At 46.7% G+C, this 22,718-nt stretch overlaps 1 long non-coding RNA gene across 1 annotated transcript in view; it reads left to right on the forward strand.

Annotated features, from left to right (window-relative positions):
* LOC134471254 (uncharacterized) overlaps nucleotides 1-22,048 on the forward strand; it is a 32,207-nt gene extending 10,159 nt beyond the window's left edge. The window contains exon 2 of the long non-coding RNA XR_010040540.1: nucleotides 622-22,048. This is a non-coding gene — a long non-coding RNA (uncharacterized LOC134471254). The remainder of the gene's footprint in view (nucleotides 1-621) is intronic.
* Nucleotides 22,049-22,718: the final 670 nt, after the last annotated feature.

Genomic DNA, 22,718 nt, shown 5'->3' on the forward strand with positions numbered 1-22,718 from the left:
TTCGGAGCTTTGATGAACAGGAAGAAACGATTTAACAAACCTGAGTAAAAAAACAAATTTACAAGAAAGGCCAGGGATTTAGCTCAGTGGCAGAAGTGCCTGCCTGGCAAGCAACGTTGTGAGTTCAATCCCCGATACCAAAAAACAAAACAAACAAACAAACAACAACAAAAAAAAAAAGAAAGTTTTTTTTTTTTTTTTTTTGGTGCTGGAAATCAAACTTAGGACCTTGTGCTTGCCAGGCAGGCACTGGTTGACTTGGCTACATCCCTGGCCCTTAAAAAAGAAATTTAAAAATATCAGAATAGATGTACAGTTACTATCTATAACTTAAAACCTCCTTATAAAGAAAGTCTCATCTTTCCAGGTAAAATTCATCAAAACTTTAAGTATTTATTTGTTGGAGACGGGGTCTTACTCACACAAACTGGGCAAGGCTAGACTGGTGCCATGGGCCACACTTTGCCAGACCCAGGGGCTAAAGCCTCAGTGAGCCATGAGTAGATCGATTTTGCTAAGGATTCTTTTGAAGTGGTAGAGAAGAGGGCTGTAACTTACATGAAACAACAAAAATCTAATACATATTCTGCTATGGTTAGATCTAAAATGTTCCCTCCCCAGTTCACTTGTTTGAAAGATGGGGATTTGGAAGGTGACTGGATCAAGCGAGCTTTGACTTCAGAGGACGAAGCCATGGATGAGATGATCTGACAGCATTGTCGGGAAGCTATGGACACAGGAAGCAAAGCCAAACTGAAGGAGACGGGTCACGGAGGTGTGACACGGACTCTACCCCGTCCCTGGTCCCTTCTCTTGGGCTCTTTCCTGCTCTCTCTTCCTAGCTGCCACAAGATGAACAGCTGTATTCCACCCCCCTCTTCTGTCATGATGTTCTGCCTGTGCAATGGAGCCAGAGGACTGTGGACTGGACTCCCTGAAACCATGAACCAAAATAAATCATTCCTCCACCGAGGTGTCTTTGTTAGATGTTTTATCATAGTAATGAGAGCTGACTAACATGCATTCCCGTCAGTCATTAAGTTTCCGGGGAATACCCAAGCATCTTTTTTTTGTTAATTTTTAGTTTATTTCACTTTATCAGAAAATATATTTTGCATAATCTCAATTCTTTGAGGATTGTTTAGACTTGTTTTATGCCTCTAAATATGGTCTACGTTAGTGACTATTTCGTGTGGACACCTTGGATAGAGTATTTACAATTTCAACTAGGTCAGTTCATTGATCGTGATGATAGACCTTCTGTATCCTTAACTGATTTTCTGTCTACTTGCTTCATAACCTAATTATAGCTCTCAATGATTATTTGTCAATTTCTCCTTTCATTTCCACTAGTTTTGCCTCATGTATATGGAAGCTCTTTCGTAAGGTGCTATGAATTTAGGGTTGTTGTATCTTCTTGGTGAATTGACCCCTTTCTCAGCAAGTAACATCCTCTTTCATCTTGGCTAATATTTGTTGTACTTGATACTAATGCAGTCAGTAGAGTTGCTCTGATTAATGTTTGGGTGGTATAACTTTTCCCTTACTTTATTATATTCTACCTGATAATTTTGTGGTCCTGGAAATAGAAATAGGGCGTCACACGTGCTAGGCAAGCACTGTACCACTGAGCTGCCCCTGCAGACCATCATCTTATACTCTGTACCTATGTCTACATTTACACTTAAAGTGGGGTTTCTTGCAGACAGAATCGGGTCTTGTGATTGTCTCCCAGCTGACAGCCGTGAATGGCTGCGGACTCTTCCTGCCCGTGCTGTTCCTGGAAACTCTCCCGCCATCCCACACGCAGCTTCTGTCAGCTCATTCACAATTTTAGTTGGCTTCTTCCCACTTGCATGGTGCTTGACATTTCACCCTCCTCTCGCTGCCCGGAGCCAGGGCTTGCAATGCTCCCTCTCCCTGAAGGTGCCTGTCCCCCCTTAGCACTCTGGCTGCCCTGTGCTGCGGCCCTGGAGTTCTGGGAAGTTCAAGTCAAGTCCGGAAGTTTGTAGGTTATTGAGTTTCCCCTTGTTGTGAATGCTGCTCTCTGTGCCTCCTGCCTGCCCCTCTCCTTTGCCCCACGCTCCTGCCAACAGCAGTGCCCCTCCACCTTCCCTCTGCAGCTCAGTCTCCCCTCCTCCCTGGTCCTGAAACCTGGGCACTGACCCCCAGTGTGCGCAGCACCCCTGCATCAGACAGAAGCCTGTCTCTCCGCAGTGTAGTCGGTCCCCTGTCGTTTACTACTCGGGCATCCACCCTTATCCTTCATAGTCTGACTCCCACCATCCCCAGCCCACACCTCCAGCCAGCCAGCTCTGAGTGTCTTCAACCACGTGCTGCCAGGAGCATCACCAGGGGGCGCAGCTTCCCCCTCTGCTGACACCACATGACAGTGCCCCTGCCTCGCCTGACCCAGGGAGGGGTCTGGAGTGTCTTGCTCATGGCGCTCCAGCCAAGCTTGCTCTCGCCTGCTCCATGAGAGCTTGAAATGTTCTGTCAACCGTCCTTGTTTTGTTTCCTTGCAACCCACACAAAACATTCACTTATGTTTCTAGTTGTTTTTGTTGTAGAGCACACTGTGGATATGTGTGTGCGTCAGCACGGCAGAATCCTTTCATTAATCTATCACTTCTTCCCCCTCCCTTCTTCTTTTGGGTGTTGGGATTAAACCAGTGCCTCACACATGCTAGGCAAGTACTCTGCCACTGAGCCACACATGTTGTATTAATAATTTTATTTAAACTGGGGAAAGTGGCATATGCCTGTAATCTCAGCTATGCATGGATGGAAGCAGGATTCTGGGTTCAAAGCCAGCCTGGGTAACTAAGCAAGACCCCATTTCAAAATAAAATGCAAAAAGGGCTTTAACTGTGGCTTAGTGGAAGAGAGCTTGCCTAGGTTCAGCCTTGAGGAGAGAACAGGAGAAACCAATTTAAGATGGTGCAGCCTATCTATCCATAATAAGCGCCCCTTGGGAAAGCTGACTCTATTTGCCAGCAGTAAAAATTGAGCTTACAAGTGTGGAACATGATGGACCTTCTGGGAAGAGCCAAGAAGAAAAATTTGGGACCAAGGGTCAGTTCCTAAATGAAGGTCAGAGGGCGCAGGTTGTGGGGGGCTCTCCAGTTTAACTACAGCTGCTGGGAGAGCTTGCACTCTGAGGTAGGGCAGGTTCGGGGGGCTGGGCATTAGGACAGGGCTGCTTCAAAAGAGCACTTTTATGGTGGCATTGTAGCACCCTGTGTCCTTCGACTTTGCCCTTGAGCAACGCTCTTTAAATTATCGCACAGAAGAGACTCTAGTGAGCTTAGAATAATCAGGCTTCCTCTGGAGAGTTAATGAAGAGCATCATAAAAGCCAAGGACGTCTTTTCCCACAGGGAGGACTGCAGCACTGGCAGTAGTGCCAATTTGGGCTATGCCGGTTGCCAACAGAGTGACGCTGTGGGAGAGAAAAATCTGTAATTACTTGTGAGCAGTGCAGTGGTCCCCTGGAGGAGCAGCACTCCGATAGGGGACACTCAGGGGTGCTCTGTTGTTCTTAAGTAGCCTCCTCTGGCTGTGACAGCCTCAGAATGTCCATCTACAAGGTGGTCCCTGGGGGGTGATGGGCGACTGCCATGCATCTAAGCAGACTATGATCTCATGAGATGGCTTTGGGGTACTGTCACTGCACCCCATTTAACTGCTATAGTGAATATAAAACAGTACATAAAAATATAAAGACACATATAAGAAATAACACACACATACCAAACGCATACAGATAATATGAACTTGGAGAGCAGCTGTGTTCCTGTGAACAGACCCTTTCAGTGCTCTGTCCTCTTAAATCTCATGCATACTGCCCCATGAGGTGGCAGGGAGGTGCTCACGTCACTGCAAGTGACAGTGGAGGACACAGGACGAGGAGTTCCAGGGTAAAAGCTCCACGGTGAATGTACATTGCCCCTGGCAGTGGTTCTTACCAAGTTTATCTGTTGCTGACTTTCTTGCAGCTAGAGGAGTACCCGGAATACAGGAAGAGTGCGGTCAAGATCTGCTGGACCCCTGGAACTGGAGAGACACTTTAGAGCAATTAGACTGCAGGCAGGACTCCATTTTCTGTTTCATAGGCTGGGTTTCAATATTTGGCTTTAGGGCCATGGACACAGCTCAGTGGCACACGCCTGCCTGTCAAGTGCGAGGTTGTGAGTTCGATCTTTAGTACCAAAAGAAAAAATATGTCTCTAAATGTGTAAGCCAGTTGCGACGTGACCCAAGGGATGTGTGGATGTGAGGGAAGGGAGGGGAGGAAGAGGATGCAAGGGCGACTTTCAAGGAAGGTGCTCTTCTGTCAATGCAAGACATGATAAAGGAACAATGCTGACCCCCCCCCATTCCCCCAGTGCCCACCGTCCAGAGGTGGTACCTTGGCTGCACACGACATCCTTGGGTCTTAACGCGCCCAGCCTATCTCTGTACTGGTTTTGGTTAAGACCTCATATAAGTCCTCCCTCACACGGCCATCAGTTTCTCACATGAAAACTTTCACTCATCCCTTGCAAGTCACTTTTTCTCAAGAACAAACAAGTTCAAAGTCACGCGGCAGAGGGGCTGAGCCCAGGTGGAGGCGGGCAGGGTGAGAGTGCATGCCAAGAGCAAAGATACCAGCATTGGACGCAAGGATGCACAAAGGGACAGCTTCGCACAGACTCCGTCCCCCAGCTTGCTCTGCTCCTGAGACAGTGGAAAAGCCGGGGCCGAGCTTCTTGTGGCTGGGAACGGGGTGCATGCTGAGGGGGGTGGATGATCGGTCTCTAGAGCTTTAGGCAGCAGATGCTAAGAAAGAAGCAGGCTGGGGGCCTTCTTTGGATGTAGTTCTTACAGTTGACCACCAGGTGGCAATACCTCCATCCAAACAGACTCGAACTCGGGACGGAGGAATAAAACTCCCGAAGAGGCGGAGCCCTGCGGGTTCTGGGTCTGGACTGCGAGGAGTACCCTGACTACCATGGAACTAATCCAGTTATAGATCCCATTTTCACCTATGTGTTCAGTCAACAGTCACCGAGAGCTTTGCATGTGTCCAGCCCTGGTCTGTGTGTTTTGGTGGTCCGGGTGCAGCCCTGAGCCACACCAGGTTCCCCCCACCCCATCTGAGTAAGACCAACATTAAACAAAGAGTTACAGACCACACACTCATTTCCCTCACGGTAGGTGTTATACATGGCCAGGGAAAGGCTTAGTAGCAGGAAGAACTTGATCTCAGCAAACACTGCCTTGTCAAGGAAGCATCACGGAGCCTAACACTTCCCTGCTGATTCACATCCCACCCCGTCCTATCACAGAGCTAATGGACTCCTGCAAACATCCCTTAATGCCTCCGAAATACAGTTCCATCACTGACTCGATGCAGATCTTAACTACAGACCCTATTCTGCTTCCCACATCTAAGCAACCTTTACAGTCCTTCCCCGTCTCCTCCAGTCTTGTTTTACCCAATTGCATCCTTTCATCAAATTCTCCAAGCGCTCTGCTCTTACCCATCTTTGCTTTTGCTATGCCTTCCACTCTACCCAACAACTAATCTATTCTTGAAAATATTTGGCACTCATGTCAGATTTGAGGACACAGACCTCTAGAACCAAAAATAGCAGGTTATACCATGGTAACTATCCTTACTTTCCTATTGACTTAGGCTGAAATCCTGTATTACTTACATTGTCTTACTATGACTGATCTTAATTGTATCTGAATCATAAGACTATTGGTTGGCCTTGACTGATCCTATTTGAAATCGGTATGCGTGTTAGAATCAACCCTAAAAGTAGAGGAAACTACTCTGAGCATGACAAGATGTAAAGGATATCCATACTGGTATGAATCAGTAACAGCTCTCAAATACTACAATGCAGTCAAAGTTTAGTTTTTATAAAAATAGGTGTTAGTATGTTTAACTATAATAAGCCAGTGTTGTGGACAAATCTATTGAAAATAACAAGAGAAAACATAGTAGCTACGGAAGATCATTTATATTATAGTTTTATAAGTCTTATCCATTGCATGTTTTTCTAGGAAATTGTTTCGCTGTCTTGTTATGACTTGGTTTTCCCTATAATACAGAGAGGATAGGAACAAATACTCTGAGGAAGAGACCTGAAAAACCCGAGGCTTATTTTGTAGCATTATAATATAAATTCTAGCAATCTATTGCTTGCTGATTAGAATGACATTGGACTGGTTTCTTCAGCTCAACTTCAGCATATGCAGAGATGGGGATGGCTATCACAAAGAGAATGAGAGATGCGATGGTAGTTGCTATTGTCTTCCCTAATTTGGAACTTGAGGACCTAAAAAGACTCCATCATCCTGTAATGATTTGATTAGTTCTATAATATGCAATAAGTATAGAAAGTGGGTGAAGTTAGGGACAACTATTTGTAAGAAGCTAGAGACAGTTAGATAAGGTAGATCTCCAGTGGACTTGCTTTGAAATCTGTATTTCTTTAAATTGTTTTTTATTTTTTATTTTTTTTTTCAAATGTTCTGTTCTGTTTTGATATGGTTAACCTTACCCTCTTAGAGATGTAAAACAAATAGGTGGGACTGCTAATCATATTACGGAGCTTTTGTTCGACCATAGAGCAGAATGGTTTATAGGGTCACTTTTTTGAATGTCATTCTAAATACTTTAATTCTATAACCTGAACAGCCATTTCGAAGATGACAATTTGTAACTTATCAACCGGCAATTTCTTACCTTTTGTTTGTCTGTAATTTAGTATTATTTCTACCCTTTTTTTTTTAATCTCCATGTATTTTTTTTTTCTTTTTTCGTTTCCTTTTCTTTAAATAAAAAAAAAAAAAAAAAAAAAGAAAATATTTGGCAAACCAATGAGCAGGTCCCCGAGTACCCACATCACAAGGTCATTCGCAGTCCTGTCATGGCTCCCATCCCAGAGGCAGGGTCTTGGCTCTCAGGCTGGCAAGGAGCAGGGCTCTTCTGCCTTATTTTTTTTCAGAAACAGCCAAAATGGAAGTGGCTCAGGTCTGACCCCACCCAGACTCGTCAGCTCCTGTAGTTTCTTAGAAGGTTGGCTGGGCTCGGCATAGGCCTCCGTCCTGAGGTCTGATTTGATTCCTGTCACAGTCATCCTGGGATTAGTAGTTGCCCTTTACCTCCGCCTCAGGATGTACCAGGCTCCGTAACAGTAGTTCTTCCTCTTCCCTCTGAAACATCAGAGAACTCAGAAGAGAATATTCCAGGGTTGGCAGAGACAGAGCGAGGGAATCAGCCTGCTTTGATCCTTCCTTTCCTTCTCCTCCCCGCACCCCTTCTGTTTATCTAGTTTTGCTTTTGGGACTGCACGTCCACAGCTGCCTTTTAGCAAGGAGGAGCTCAGAGGAATTGCAAGACCCAGCGTGACTTCATGGAACAAGAAAGGAAAGCAAGGCCAGAGAGTGCGAGTTTTTTGCCCGTGTCCCACAGCAGGTCAGCGCAGAGCCTGATGTCCCTACAGCTCTCCATGAAGTGCTCCTGCAGAGGGTATCCCTTACACAGTCTCTTTGTTCACATTAGCCAAGAAACGCTACTTCCATTAGGAAGGCACGTCCAATGCAAACCACTCCAGAGATTGCATTTCAAAGATTGATAGACATGGCTTTTGCATTATCTGCTGTTTCAGATTAGCTATGCTGTGGCTTCATTCTTTAGGGCTGATATTGGGGATGAGAGGGGTGGGGAGTGGAGGTGGGGAGCCAGTCTTGAGTCCCTTTCACAGGCCCCAAGCTCTGGCCTGTGAGGCTGGGTCCGAGGAGGACAGGGTGATCCACCCTATATTTTCAGTTCGTCAGGAGATTTCATTGTTTAAACAAACATTTCAGCGAAGCCATCCAGCTGGACAGTGATTTATGGCTCAGGCTACAGTTTTTCCCCAACAAAGATAAACAATCATGCAACTGTTGGGACTGGGACTCCTGGTTCTAATAATTCGGAGTTGGCTGGACCACGCCAGCCATCGCCTGGTCTGGGGTTTGGTTAGGATCTGTTCACACTGGTCCTGCGGCTAAGCCACAAACCTTGGGGGACCATGTTGTGTTTGGAAGCGGGAACCATTGCCTCCAGGGCAGGGGAGAGTGGCAGAAAGAGCCGAGAAAAATAGCCTGGGGTTTGGGCTTCAGGCCCATCCCCCCGCTTCCAAGAGGGCACCAGTGGTCTGCATTCCACCAGGTAGCTATTTGGTGTTTGGGATCAACAGTTTCCGTTCTTCCTTCTTTGGGAAATGTATGTTAGTTTCCTTCTGTGGTGCTGTACCAGGTTGTACCATGCTTGTGCAATTCCCTCAATTCTTGATGCCAAGCGTGGGTGTGAGCTCAGCCTGACCACTCAGAGCAGTGCACTCTAATGGTCATTGCAACTGATTGGGCGGGGTAGGGGCCATATAACCCAATGAAAAACGACAAAAGTAACCAGAAGTTTACTGAGGTGGTGGGAAGAAGGCAGGTACTCTTTCCAGCTAGATTTGGACTGAGGATGGCTTGGGAGCAGCACTGGCCGCCAGGGCCATTGCCACCATCTTGCTTCCAAGGTAGAAGTCTGTCTGACAATGGAACGAAAACACAGGAAAGGAGGCAGAGGCTGGAGAGAGACCACCTCCTGGTGACTATGCTGATGCTCCTGACGTCGCCCAGGTCTTTGGCAGTGTGCAACTGCAAAAGTCACCAGCATCCACCAGCCGACACAGTAAGGAAGGACTGGCTAGCGCAGGCGTCTCCCCGGTCTCCAGCCGGCATCCAGGGTCCATGGCTTGGCAAGAGTACAGCGACTTCCTCACCGACAAAGGTGTCGCCCAGGCAGATGCTTGTACTGAGAAGCCGATTTTCAATTCAGCAGGTGAGGGGGAGTTCCTGAACTCTCTGGAGCACGAATGGGTCCTCCCTGGGGCTGCTTTTCAGAGACTTCAGAGAGAAGTGCAGAGAGGTTGCATTGCAGTCTTAGGAGATAACATCGGCCCATTCATAGGACAGGGAGAACCCCAGCTTCTATTTCGCCATATTTCAAGAAGGGAGGTTTCGGAAACACAGCTTGAAGTCCAAAAGTCAATGAAAGGCAAGTATGAGGTCCTGAGTTCGGTTCCCAGTATTATGTCCCCCCTCCAAAAAAAAAACCCATAAAAGTCATAAAAGGTTGATGTAACTAACTGTATACAAAAATTTTGGAATGACAAAAAATACCTTAAAGTCAAAAGATAGGACAAGGTGGAAAAACATTTACTACCCAATGACAGTAGGTTGGTTGGTTTCTTAAATATATAAAAAGCTTATATTGCAGAAAGAAAAATAAGTAACAGCCAATGACAAAATATGCGAAAGGTGTGAATAGAAATTTTATAAGAAAAATAATAGAAATGTTATTTTTTTTTTGTCTTTTTCATTTTTATCGGTACCAGGGATTGAACTCACGACTGCACACTTGCAAGGAAGGCGCTTATGCCGCTGAGCTAAATCCCCAGCCCCCAATAGAAATGTTATTAAACATACAAAAAGATAACAGTGATAGTACTTATACAGAGTCTATTTGTTTATTTATGGTCCTGCAGATTGAACCCAGGGAGTTCTGAGCTGTATCCACAGCCCTTTTCAGTTTTATTTTAAAAATTTAAGACAGTATCTTGCTAAATTGCCTGGTCTGGTTGTGAATTTAGAGTCCTCCCGCCTCAGTCTCTCATGGCGCTTGGATTACAGGTGTGTATCACCATGCTTGGTTTATGGGGCTTATCTTTAGCTACACATTTAATTTTTATCAGAACTGCATGATGAAGGTTGCTGTTATTATAATGCCATTTTACTGATGAGAAACCAACCAACAAAAAACCCCCAACAAAACAAAACCACAAAAAAACAGACAAGCAAATTGCTGAAAGACACTGAACTAATAAGCCGTTGTTTGGAGGTTTGGACAATTAGGCAATTAGGGACCAATTTGCCCTTTGGAGGCCTCGTGGGGCTGAGGATGTTGCTCAGTGGTAGAGTATCTGCCAGCACACACAAAGCCCTGGCTCCACCCTCAGCTCTAGGGGGAAAATATGTTCGCCAAGCACTTTTTGTTCAATCTTACCTATTTTAAAAGAAATGAGAGTTAAAACTGCACCCAAATGTCATTCTTTAGATGTTTAGTTAGATTTCTTAGATGCTTAGTTAGGTTGACAAAGCTGAAAATATTTGTTGAATGACTGGTAAAACTGAGGAAGAAAAGAGCTCTAATGGTGGAAGGGTGAATGGGCGTAAATATTTTGGAGGGCAGTTTAATTCATCAAAATTTTAAATACATATGTGCTTTGACCTAGAAACCCCATTTTAAAGCATTTTTTTCTGATAATACAAAGTATTAGAGGTTTTTTTCTTTTGCAGTGTGTTTGTAAAAGTCCAGGAGCAAACTGAAGTGTCCATCACCGTGGACCTGGGTGTGCGGTTTATGGATGAGACAGTTGGCAATACGACAAAGAAAACTCTCTAAGATGCATTGTTATGTAAAAAGGGTAAAGGAGAGAATAAGGCAGAGCATGTTCCACCCAAATGTTTTTCCACGTGTGCTGGGACTTGGGGAGACAGCTGGGTGCCTATGGCAGGGATGACAGGGAGTGAGGATTTTTAAGAAAACTGTATATGCTTTGGTACCATTGAAGGACACTGAAAATATGTTCAAGGGTCATTTTTCATTTTTATTTTATTTATTTATTTATTTATTTAGTCTTTTTCCTTTTTATCGGTACCGGGGATCGAACTCATGACTGCCTGCTTGCAAGGCAGGCGCTTATGCTGCTGAGCTAAATCCCCAGCCCCTTTTATTTTTAATTAGAGTTAAAATTGCACCCAAATGTCATTCTTTAGATGTTTGGTTATTTTAATTATTTATTATTTATTATTATTTTTTTCTTTTTTTGGTACTGGGGATTGAACTCACAACCTTGTTTTTGCCAGGATGGCCCTTGTACCACTGAGCTAAATCCCCAGCACTATTATTTATTTATTTATTTTGTGAGTCAGATCTTGCTCTGGGGTTTAGACTGCTCTACAGCCTAGACTAGCGTTGGACTCGGGACAGTCTTCTTGCCTCAGCCTCCCAAGTGCTGGGATATGGATTACATGGCTGTACCACCATGCTAGTGTCATCTTTTAAAAACCAGTTACAGTTAAACATAGTACAGTGCTCTCTGGAGCCATCCCACAGAGAAATATGTGATTGCATTATTCTTCTAAGGACCGACTTGTCAGCTCATCTGGGCTCATGGGAAAAAGAAGGGACCTGTGTTGTGGGGTTACCCCCAGAACTGAAAGGGGCAGGCGGCTGGGGCTTCAGTAAGTTCTACCCGGGAAGAAGATGCTTGCCAGATGCTCGCCATCCTAAGACAGAAAACAGCATAGTTTGGACCTAGAATGTCCCCCTAAGCCTCATGAGCTTGTATGCAGGGCTTTTGGCAAGTGGTTGGGTCATGGGGCACTAGGGCTGACTTGCTGCCAGCAGGAAAGTCTGGTCAGAAGAGGTGAGTCACTGGGGTGCGACCCGGAAGGTCCATCGCCCTCCCCAGCTCTTCCCTTCGCCCTCTGCTTCTGTGTCTCTCCCGCCTTACAGCGGCCAACTATGGACTGAACCTCTAAAAACCATGCACCAAAATAAACCTCTCCTTTATCTTGTGCGTATTGTTTTGGTAATGAGAAAAGTGATAAAGAAGGAAACGTTCAGCCTCATTTCTTTCTGCGACATTAAGCTTTACTGGCGACTTGATTGTCTTGGGAGCCGCCTATGGGATTAGCAAAGCACACATCCGAGCTGTCTGGGTGGATCAAGGAGGTGTGACCTTGCGGTCTGTATCTGACCCCTCGCCCCTTCCGCTCTGGTACTGTTTCCCTGCTCTGCATCCTGGCTGCCGACAGTTTAACAGTTTCTCTTGGTCATGCTCTTCTGCACAATGTTTCTCCCTGGAGCCATGGAACTGTGAGCCGGATTAATCCTCCTTTACTTTGTGTCACGTATTTGTTCCTAGCAATGTGAAAACTAATATCCATCCATCCATCCTTCCTTTCTTCCTTCCTTCCTTTGGTACAGAAATTTTTTTGTACTGGGAATTGGGACTGGGGACTTAAGTGTGCCAAACATGTCCCCTACACCCCTGTCCAGTTTTTATTTCTTAAAAACGATTCATATACCCCAATTAATATGTGTGTTTCAGCACACACTGACTACAGAACTGCACCCAAAAATCCTTCCTTTAAAGAAAACGCCAAACCTAAAGTTTCTTTAGAAAATGTTTCAGGCAAATTCAGGAGAAAAGAGCTGTGCCCATGTCAGAAAGGAGCAGCTCAGGCAGTGTGAAGGTGGGATTCGACCAAACCACCATGTGCTGTATTGTGAGCTCTTGCCAAGGGTCTGTTCTCTGTGCAAGGATCTTTCATAAGGCTTTCTAGACTTCCAGGAAGTCTGAATGAGACTGAATAAATTGGACTGGGATGGGACACACTGTGGGCCTGGGATTTTAGGGTAGAATGTAGGGACTTATGAGTGGAGATTGAAGGAATAGAAAGAGAAGCTGAAAGGCCAGAGTGGCTAAATTCCAGAAAGCAAAGATAGACTAAAAAACAGGCTAGAAGGATTTGTTTTAGAAACAGTTCTGCAAAGAGCATCTTTGTGGAATGCTTGGTATACTTGTCCACGCTTCCTTCAGAATGAATGTTTACAAGTTGAGTGGTTAGGTCAGGGTTGTATATGTATATTAAAAGGTTTTTTTTGAGAAAAGGTCTGTCTGTGTTGCTGAGGTGGTCTTGGACTCCTGGGTTCGAGTCAGCCCCTTGCCTCGGCCTCCTGAATGGCTGGAACTTCAGGTATGCGCCCGCACCATTGATTGCACACCTGTGAGATTTTATCCGTTTCCTCTAGATGATGTGTGAGGTTTTCTCCTCCCTTATGACTTCTGCCAATCGTTTCAGAGAGTTTTGAGGCAGGGGATGGGAATTCGAAGAGTTCATGTCAGACATTTCTTATTCTTCTTAATAAGGTAAGGGGTGAGGTCCTGCCAAGTTCAGAATACTGGGTTCATTAAGCCTGGAAATCAAGGAGAACTGCAAAGGTAGGAAGGGTCCGGGTGACAGAGCCTGGAGTGCCCGCTGCAGGAGATGGTAAGCCTCAATTAGGAACGGCTTGAACTTGATGGTTTACCAAAGTGTGGTTTATTTAACAGCTTTGTTTTTACTACTGTCTTTTTGGCAGTGTTTAAAATGAGGAATTCTGTTTTTAACTGAAAAAAGATAATAAAATGGACAATTCAATTTAACTATAGAAACACTAATTTAGTGCTTACTATGTGCCAATTACAAGGTTTGCAAAAATGAGCTAGGTTTGGGCTGGATGTGGTGATGCACAACTATAATCCAGCACTCCGGGGGCCTGAGTAGTATTAATAGCAAGTCTGAGCCCAGACTGAACAGTTTATCAATGTAGCATGAACTTGTTTCAAAAATGAAAAGAAAAAATTGGGAGCTGGGTGTGGTGGTGCATGCCTGTAATCCCGGCACTCAGGAGGCTGAGACAGGAGGATTGTTGCAAGTTTGAGACCAGCCTGGGCTACAAAGTGAGCTAAAAAAACTATAAATAAATAAAATTAAAACCAAAAAACGAAGTGAGCTCAAGACCAGTCTGAACTGCACAGGGAGATCCTGCCTCAAAAGACAAAACAAACAAACAAGTAAAAACCAAAAAGTTCTGGGGATATAGCTCACTATCTCACTACAAAGGTCCTGGGTTCAATTCCCACTACCAAAAAACAAGACTTGGGTCCTGCTCTTGAGATGCTCCAGTCCAGTGACAGACAGGCCCATTAAGTAATAATTACAACACACTGCAACAAGAATAGAAAGAGGTAAAGCATACAGCTTGAAACAGCGTGGAAGAAGGAAATATCCTTCTTGGATATTGGATATTGGAGCAGGTTCACCTGGAGAGGCATGGGAGAAGGGTCAAGTCTGCGGGCAGGTGTGCAGAGTGAGTTGGAGGAATTTGCGTATCTGCTGGCCGCAAGGGAAGGCAGGGCACCAATCAGGGCTCAGAATGTTTCCTAACTGCAGTACATTTAACTCTGGCTCAGCTCATGGGGACAAGTGGAGGTTTAAGCTGCTTCGTGGCAGGTGCCTGGAGGCTGGTGATGTAGCTGGGGGTTTAGGACCCAATTTCCTTCTCTTGAGAATTCAGAGGTCTTCAGAGCTTGTGGGATGGGGTAGGAGGACTTGTGTGGAGATGGGACAGAGTGTGACTCCCGCCTTGCTGCTGTGAAAGGCTGAGTCACATGTGGGCCAGGCAGGAAAGCCAGCCAGGGATCAACAGATGCTGGTGATGGCTGGTGCCCAGCCTTCTGGGTGCTGCAGAGGTTAGTTGGTACATTATTCATCTCATCTGTCTGAGCCCTTTGTGTGAGGGACTATTTCTGCGCCCACCAACCTCTTTCCTCCCATCCCCTTTCCTCTTTTATTCTTTCATTGTTTCAGAGGACCCTTCATTGTTTATTTTAGGAGCACAGAGGAAGGAGAGAAGCCTTACCTGCTATTAAAATGTTTCTCCTAAATATTTTAATCTTTCCCCAATATCAAAGCTTTTCTTTTCCTTTTATGCCCTGTGACATCCCTCCTCTAAGGCAGAGAATAAATAGTCCAGCTGCTTGCATAGGAGTTGGGGTTGGGATGGGTTGTGGGCAGGGAAGACAATGAAAGAAAGAATATCGCTTACCTCGAAAATGTTTCCTGCTGCATGATAGTTGTTGGTCTGGCGATCACTGACCACCCTATAGCTGAAAAAGTGAATTGCAAGTAATATGATACATGAAAACTGCTTGGGGACCTGTCTGGTAATGAGGATATTTAAAGTTGTGTGCATGCTAATCAGGCATGGTGATACACGATTGTAACCCCAGCTACTTGGAAGGCTGAAACAGGAGGATCCAAAGTTCGAGGTCAACCTGGGCCAACACAAGAAGATCTTGAATCAAAATTTAAGAAATAGAAGGGGCTGGGCAATAGCTCAGTGATGGTGCACTCGGAATTCAAGACTCAGGATGGGGTCGGGGAGTGGCCTGTACATGCACAAAACAAAAGCAAGGATTACCCCTGCAGACTAGTGGCATGGGTCCCTCTACATCTTTTTGCTTTCCTGGGAGTGTGTGGTGGATGGCTGGAGTTGTAGTCTCAGTTTGCCCAGTTCAGCCTTTTGCTTTAGGTCTCTGATCGCTTGATTTTGCCTGTGTTGTGCCCACTTGAGGGAGTGATGCATCTGTAAGGAGCAGGGCCAGAGATTCAAGAGCGACATAAGAAGGCTGTGTCAAGGCCTGGAGTTCCCTTTCATTCAGATGAGCCTTTGGGGAGTGCCACCACCCCACCCATTGACAGCTTTTTTAGCCTCGAGCTCATCCCAAGTTGGGTCCCTGCTCTTGGGGCTGCATTGGGCATGGGTTTCAAGTTTGGTGGCACATGGGACAAGACAATGTGACCAGCAACCAAAACAAGCATTCACAGGATGTGAGAGGACCTCTGAGAAGCAAGCGGTGAGGAGGGGGCTTGCAAAAAGCTGCTGAGTAGGGAGGAAGGCTGAAGAGACTCACAGAGACTGGTCATCTTCTACCTTCGGAATTTTTCATCTGAAGCATGAAATTTAATAAAAGCTTTAAAGATCCTGGAAAAACAAATGAACCAGGTGAGAGAATGGAATCCTGGGGCAGGTGCAGCATCCATATTATTATTACGGTGAAGGCAGACATTGGAATTAGCTCCGAGATTGGGTTTGGAATCCTGTTATGTTGCTCTGGGTAAATGGGCCCTGGGGGAAAATTGCTTTGCACTTCCTGAGTTAGGAAGGGTGGGAACAGGGCTGGAGGAAGTGAATCTCTAGAGACAACAGTATCCCCATCCTCATTATCCAGGGAGATGCTGGGTAGAAGCCAGATGGCAAATATTTCATCACAGAGAGTATCCGTTAGAGAGCACATCCTGTGTCAGGGGGACCACATGCCTGGTGCTGATGCTGTGAGGCCAGCTGCCATCTTTCCTGAGCTCCTACTGTGTGCTCAGCGAGTACTGTCACATCATGCATCCCAGAACATTCACATTGTATTCAAAGCGATGTCACTCCTTCAAGCACATCTGTTATTTGTTGTTGCATGGCAACCACCACAAAACTTCATGACTTCTTTTTTTTTTTTTTTTTTTTTTTTGATATTGGGGATTGAATTCATGACCTTGCACTTGCCAGGCAGGCACTTAAACCACTGAGCTAAATCCCCAGCCCCAAACTTCATGACTTCTAACAAACCCTTATGGTTTTGTGAGTTGCCTTGGCTCAGCCAGGTGGTTCTCACTCAGATCTCCTCATGTGGAGTCACATGAGGAGACGAGATGATCAAGGTGACTCAGCACAGTGTGGGTGCTGGCTGTCCACCTGAGGGTCATCCTGGGCCATGACTTACACATGGTTTCCCCAGGTAGTTCGGTTTCTCATACGCTGGTGGCTGGGTTCTGAGAGGGAACATTCCAAGAGCAAGTGTCCCATGAGGCCATGCAGAACCCACAAGATTTCTTATGACCCAGCCTTGGAGGTACACGAATGTCATTTCCATGGCATTTGGTGTCAAGTCTAGATTCAAGAGAAGGATATAGATTCTGCCTCCTGGTAGGATAGTGGGTCCTGGATAGGATAGGATAGGATAGGATAGGATAGGATAGGATAGGATAGGAGTGTATGGGATAGGGAAGTAAGATGTTAAAGGTGGCATCTTTGAAGGGGAGCTACCACACATACCACCAGGGTTGCTCCATGTGCAAGCCATCTGTGCAGTTGCATGGGACCTCAAGGGACCTCACGTGGGGTCCCGTGCTTGGCTGAACGCTTTGTTGCCGCTATCTTAAACAGTTGAACCACCTTAATAAAAAACCCCATAGTTTCCTTTTCCCTGGGCCTCACGAGTTCCACAGCTGGCCCTCAGTGGGACTCCCTGCCCAGGGAGTGACTCCTGGATTCGTGCAGTGTGGTGAGGGGTGGGGCAGGAGCTGAACTCTGCTCTGCAGATGGACTCCTACCTCTGGAGAACACACAGACCGACCGAGGACACAATTTATAAGAGATGCTGCAACTGGTGGTGCAAATCGAGCACACGTCAGCTTGACTGTGCAAGGCGGGCCCAGACGGGCCGGGGGGATCCTCGCCTCCACACCCTCTCTTGGGTTCTCACACCAAGCCTACCCTGGGCAGGGCCAGAAAAGCTTCTCGGAATCTTAGAAATGTCCTGGTCCTCTCCCCACCCTCTCTGCTCTCGACCCTTATTCCCAAGGCTCCTGTGCTGGGGCCCTGAAGGATGGGGCTTCCCACATCAGGACAGGCTCAGGCTGAGTGGGGGGAGGAAGTGCTGAGCCCGGGAGGGATGATAAGGATGCAGGAGGAGCCCAGCCAGTGCAGGCTCGAGTTCTGTGGTGAGCCACAGAATTTTAGGGAGAGGGGTGGTGGGATGAAAGGAGAGAGCTCTCTGGTCTTCTCCGAGCAGCAGGCTGAGCACACTGGGACTCTGAACAATGCCACCCTCCTATTCCACAGCCAGATGGCCACTGGCCAGGCACAGGCCATGCCTTCTTCCAGGACAAGAAATGGCTCAAGGAGCCCTCTAGACCTTTAACTAGGGCACAAAGACAGTTCCAGTAGGAGGGCACCTCTGTTCACGGACAACCCAGGGGCCTTCAGTGGGGTCATCATTGCTGAGTGTACACAGCAGCTTTTTTCCTGTGCACGCCAGCAGAATCTCTTTGCCATCAGAGGCAGCTAAGCCATGTCACCTTTATGAGACTAAGAGGGCTCAGGAAGCTAATTCTAGGATTACTCTAGAAGAATCACTTACAGATGAGCTAGCTAAGGCCCACTGGGCCATCATTTTTTGGCTGATGCTGGCCAATTGCCTGTTGTTCTTGGTTTAGTTTCTCCCTTCCTCGGGCTCCTCTGCAGGGACCACTTTCCAAGTCTCCAAGTCCTTAGGCTTCCGGGTCAGCTTGGGAGTCCTCACACGAGACTACAAGGTGGTAGGGGGAAAACAGTCAAGATGTTCCTCTCTGCCTGGTTCTTGTGTCCTTGGAAGAATCTGTTTCCTCATGGATCCAGCTCAAGTTGCATCTCATCACCATTGCACCTCTCACTGGACATCCCTGGCTTCTCAGCTCTTCCACCACCTGTGTGATTCTTCTTCCATCGAATTCCCTCCCTGGGAAACACCTGGGCTGATATCACGGGTCACACTGTCTCTTTTATAACCAGGAAGCCCTGGAGGTCAGGGAAGACTCTGTGACAGTTTTTCCATTCCAAAGGCCTGGTTTGAATTCCACAGGGGTTTCCCAGGCTCAGATCCAGCTAGATCCCTTTGTTGTTCACATTAATAGTCAGATTCCAGAGCACAGAGCAAACTGAGAAGACACCCAGGCCTCCTCCCCCTAGTCCAGGTCTCTAGCCCTTCAGACCATCTTACTGGGGAGGAAGGAGGGGCCAGAGTTTAGGGATGGAGGCAGCCTGGCTGATGTGCTCAAAGCCTGGGTGAGGGTGCACGGGTGACTGAAGTCCACTCTTAAGCATACCCTGATGTCACTGCTCACATCCCTTGTTTTAAAGACTAGTGATCAAGAGAGCAAGTTGTGCTATATATGTGTGTGTGTGTATGTGTATGTGCTTATTAGGGACTAATATAGATGTGAAAGTATAGGATTTAACATTCAACACGGATGTATATGGGTGGTTTCCTTTGTGAGGAGGTGGGTCTATTGCAATTACACTTAAGCTTGTCTCTCGAGGTCACTTGACCCCCAAGACAAAGTCTTTTGGGGTCATTTGCAAGATACAGGTCTAGAACAGAATTTGTCGAGGAGTAGTTGACTTAGCCTGAGAACATGACGTGTTGGAGATGAACCTACATCGGGGCGTGGGAACTCTCAACCCCTTCCCTAACTGGAGGCCCAGCTCTCTCCAGCTGTGTTCACAGCTGCACACCACTCCTTCTATGGGGGTGAAGGAAACAAATGAGTGACATGTCACCAGATGACTGTCAGGGAGCTGTCTAGGTCCCGGTAGACTGGGACTTTCAATTTTGGAAAAGTGGATTGTACTTATTTTGGGTTTTCCTCATTAAGACACAGGATTCAGGGGGAAGAAAGCATGCAAAAGGGCAAATCAGGAGCACTGGAGTAGTCGCTGGATAGGACTCGTGTTTGCACACACGTGTGCTGGGGAGAGAGGCACATATCCCCACACTGGCCTCCCGACACAAGGCACTGCTGCCTCGATCCCCCAGCCTCCCTCTCCACCTTCCCTTGGGAGTACGGTCTGGGTATGAGCTTCTGCTTATGTTTCCTGCTCCCTAAGCACCAAAAAGGAAATAGAAAAAGAGAATTTTTTTGACAGAAAGAGGGCAGAATACTGAGGATTGAACCTATTGCCTAACTCATGCCAGAAACTGTCCTACATTGAGCCACATTCCCTGTTCTTTCTGTTCTGAGATAGGGTCTCACTAAATTGTTCAGGCTGGTCCGGAACTTGCAATCCTCCTGCCTCAGCTCCTTTAAGTAGCTGGGGTTATGGGTGTGTGCACCACAGCTGATGAGATATTTTAGCCTCTAGCTTCAGTCTCCTGTACACTCCTGGTGGAGACAGTGCGGTATCAGATCTGTCCTTTCTGCACCAGTGATTGTGCACCTGGACTGAGCTCAAGAGTCGGGATAAAGTTGGCCCACAGGACCTGCCACATTCAGGCAATGTGGTCCTTCTCGCCTGCCCTGGATCCTGTTTTCTCGTAGTGCCTCTGTGCCCACTGCTTGGTCCTGGTGACTGCCCAGTCCTTTTAGGCTTAAGACTCTGCTTTGCTCTCTCTGCATTTCTCCCCTGTCATCTGGTCCTTGCATTCTGGGATCTGAAGACAGACATCCTTGCTGCCGCCTGGCTGCCAGGACTTCCAAAAATCCCTCTGGAACTGTCCATTGCTGAGACCCACCCGCCAGCACTGACACCCTGTTACCAACTGCTCCTCCCCTCCCCAGCCACTGACTGCTGCAGAACTGCCACCTGTTGTCTGTTTCCACACCCTCGCGCATGCACTGTGCCTGTCACCCTGGACGGCTGCCCGGCAGCTGCACAGAGGCTGTCTTGCCAGCACCTTCCACCTGATGGGTGGTCCCGTCCTGTTCCCAGCCTGCCCAGCTCGCCTCATCTGCTGTCCTCGTTGGCCACATCTGGTTGGCTAGAGAGCGAAGCAGCCAGGATGGGCCCAGGGCACCCTCAAGAAAGATGGTTACTTTCCTTGAGGACTGAACAGGGAGACCCAGGTCTCAAATGTGATCGTGACAGACCATACTGAGAATAGTAGCTAATGTTTACCAAGGACTTAGGTCGTAATGGTGCCACAATTTACCAACATCACTCTATTATACAACTTCCTTATAAGGTAAATACTATGATATCCCCTTTTGACAGATGTAGAAACCAAGCCTAAGTAGTATAAGTGAATTTGCTTAAGGTTCCCTAGGCCTAAATTATGGAGCTACAATTTAGATCCAAGGTGTGAACTACAGAGCTCAAAGTCATAACCATTAGACCAAAGTGCCTCTGTCTAAGGGCCCAGAAACTTCCCTGTTGTCTCCAATGACCTCTCTGTGGTGTGAGAGCAACTGATCCCTGGGGAAGGCTATGGTCAAGGCTCTGGATACTTCCTGCTTGCTTTAGAAAACAGTACTGGAATAACCTCTTACCTGCTCACCTTTTTGAGGTCGTCAAGCTACACATCCTCCATGTTCCCTGTGTGTACCCAGCATTTCTTACTTTGGGTCTCCTCTTGGGCTCCTTAAAAGTTTTCAGGAGGAATCATCTTGTGACGATGTAGTTAAACAAAGCAGAATGGGACATATGACTAAATCATTGATGAATGGGTCTGTCTCCTTCGAAGGCCAGAGACTGTATGAATGTGAAGGAGAGGCAGGATGTGGGGGTGCAGAAGTGGTCAAGGGGAAGATGGAGGCTCCTGGAGAAGGTGGTACACATCACCCACGGGGTGCAGCCCTGCCTGCCCTGGAACAGCTATGCGAAGTGGAAAGGAAAGGTGTGCACTGAGTTGGGGGCCTTTGGTGTTCACAGAATGATCCTGTGGAGGTGAGGATGGTGGAGGATAGGGCCTGAGGGGGCTGGAGACTGACACGAGTACCAATGGGACAGTTCATTGTTAGTGGTCTTTGCATTTTGCTTATTCTTTTTTTTTTTGGTACCAGTAGGTGCTTATGCCACGTGGAGCAGGATTTTATGTCACTGGCCTGCATTTTGCTTATTCTTGGAAAAACAAGTTCTCAAGAAAGATATCAAGGAGAGAGCCTCATGCACTGGCCGCTGCTGGATTAGGGATGGCCGGACCCAAGCATCTCTTCGTGAGTCAGTGCCATTTGTGGACTGCGGAGGGAGAGAACCAGGCCTCACAAGGAGGTGATCCCTACTTGGAAACCAGCGCCATGCCCGGGACACTGCCAGAGTGGGAACAGCCACACCCAAGCTCTCTCTGTGAGTTAGTACCAATCGTGGACTGTGGAGTAAGAGAACCAGGCCTCACCAGGAGGTGATCCCTGCCTGGAAACAATATCATTTTCATTGTTTTGTTGGGTTGGGTTTTATTCTCTTTTGCTGTGTTTGATTGTTAAATCTGATGGCAGGAGCAGGTATTTGAAAGAGAGCAAGACATAGTATGGCAGCCACTTTGGATTTATTAGTGGCTTGTTTTGAAGTCCTTTATTGCATTCGCTGTTTTGTTTTCATTGTTTCTATTCTGTTCTGTTCAATTTTTACTGTGTCTGAAGGTATCTGCAGCTATTTTGAAGACAACACAACAAAAGGCATTATGGTAACTATTGATTTTGTAAGGTTTTGAAGTCCTGTATCACTTATACTGGTTTATTTTGATTGGTTTTATCCTGTTTTATTTTCCTTGGTTTTATCCTCTTTAAAATTAAAAGAATTATAAAAAGAGAAATACATCAAGGAGAATCTTCCTTTCTCCTGCCTACCCTGGATCAGTGCTGAGTTTGGGATAAGTAGCTCACACGTGGGTGGGGTATATTACCCGGGAATCCAGGAGGACTCCAGCATGGGGGCTGTACTCAGCACAGTCATGCTCATATCATGTCTCTAATTAGTGCCCATGTCTCTGCCCCTGAACCGTTCTGCTGTGCAAGGCTGGTCTCATCTGGCCGGCCTGCTGGGCAGGGCAGGCCTGGCAGAGAGGTCCCATTCTTTCCTCCCATCTCCCACCTCCATATTTGTTTGGGAGCATGGGCTGGTTTTTGAGCTTGTTGTTTTCAGTCCTTCTTCCTGGGTACCAAGAAGGAAAAAAGAGAAAGAGAAGATACTTTTTGCGTCTAAGTTATCAGAGCCCGAGAGACAGAAGGGAAAAGGAAGAGAGAGGAGAGAAGGATGTGTGGACAAACAAGTTGATGTATGGACACATGAGTAGGCTATGTCTTCTTCAGTTCAGAGTGGTGGCAAAAGGTGACATGAGACCAGGCTTGAAGCTATGGGCTATGGGTGATTGCCTGCTGATGCTTCAGAAGACTTCACACTGGCTGGAAGAATGGTTTGTGCTGGCTCATGCCATGAGCCTTAGCTCCTCTTAGCAGCAAAATCCTACTGGACTCTGGTAGCTG

The sequence above is a fragment of the Cavia porcellus genome, unplaced genomic scaffold (genome assembly GCF_034190915.1).
Source record: "Cavia porcellus strain 051 isolate PalLab524CR breed Dunkin Hartley unplaced genomic scaffold, mCavPor4.1 scaffold_1, whole genome shotgun sequence".
NCBI classification, from domain to species: Eukaryota; Metazoa; Chordata; class Mammalia; order Rodentia; family Caviidae; genus Cavia; species Cavia porcellus.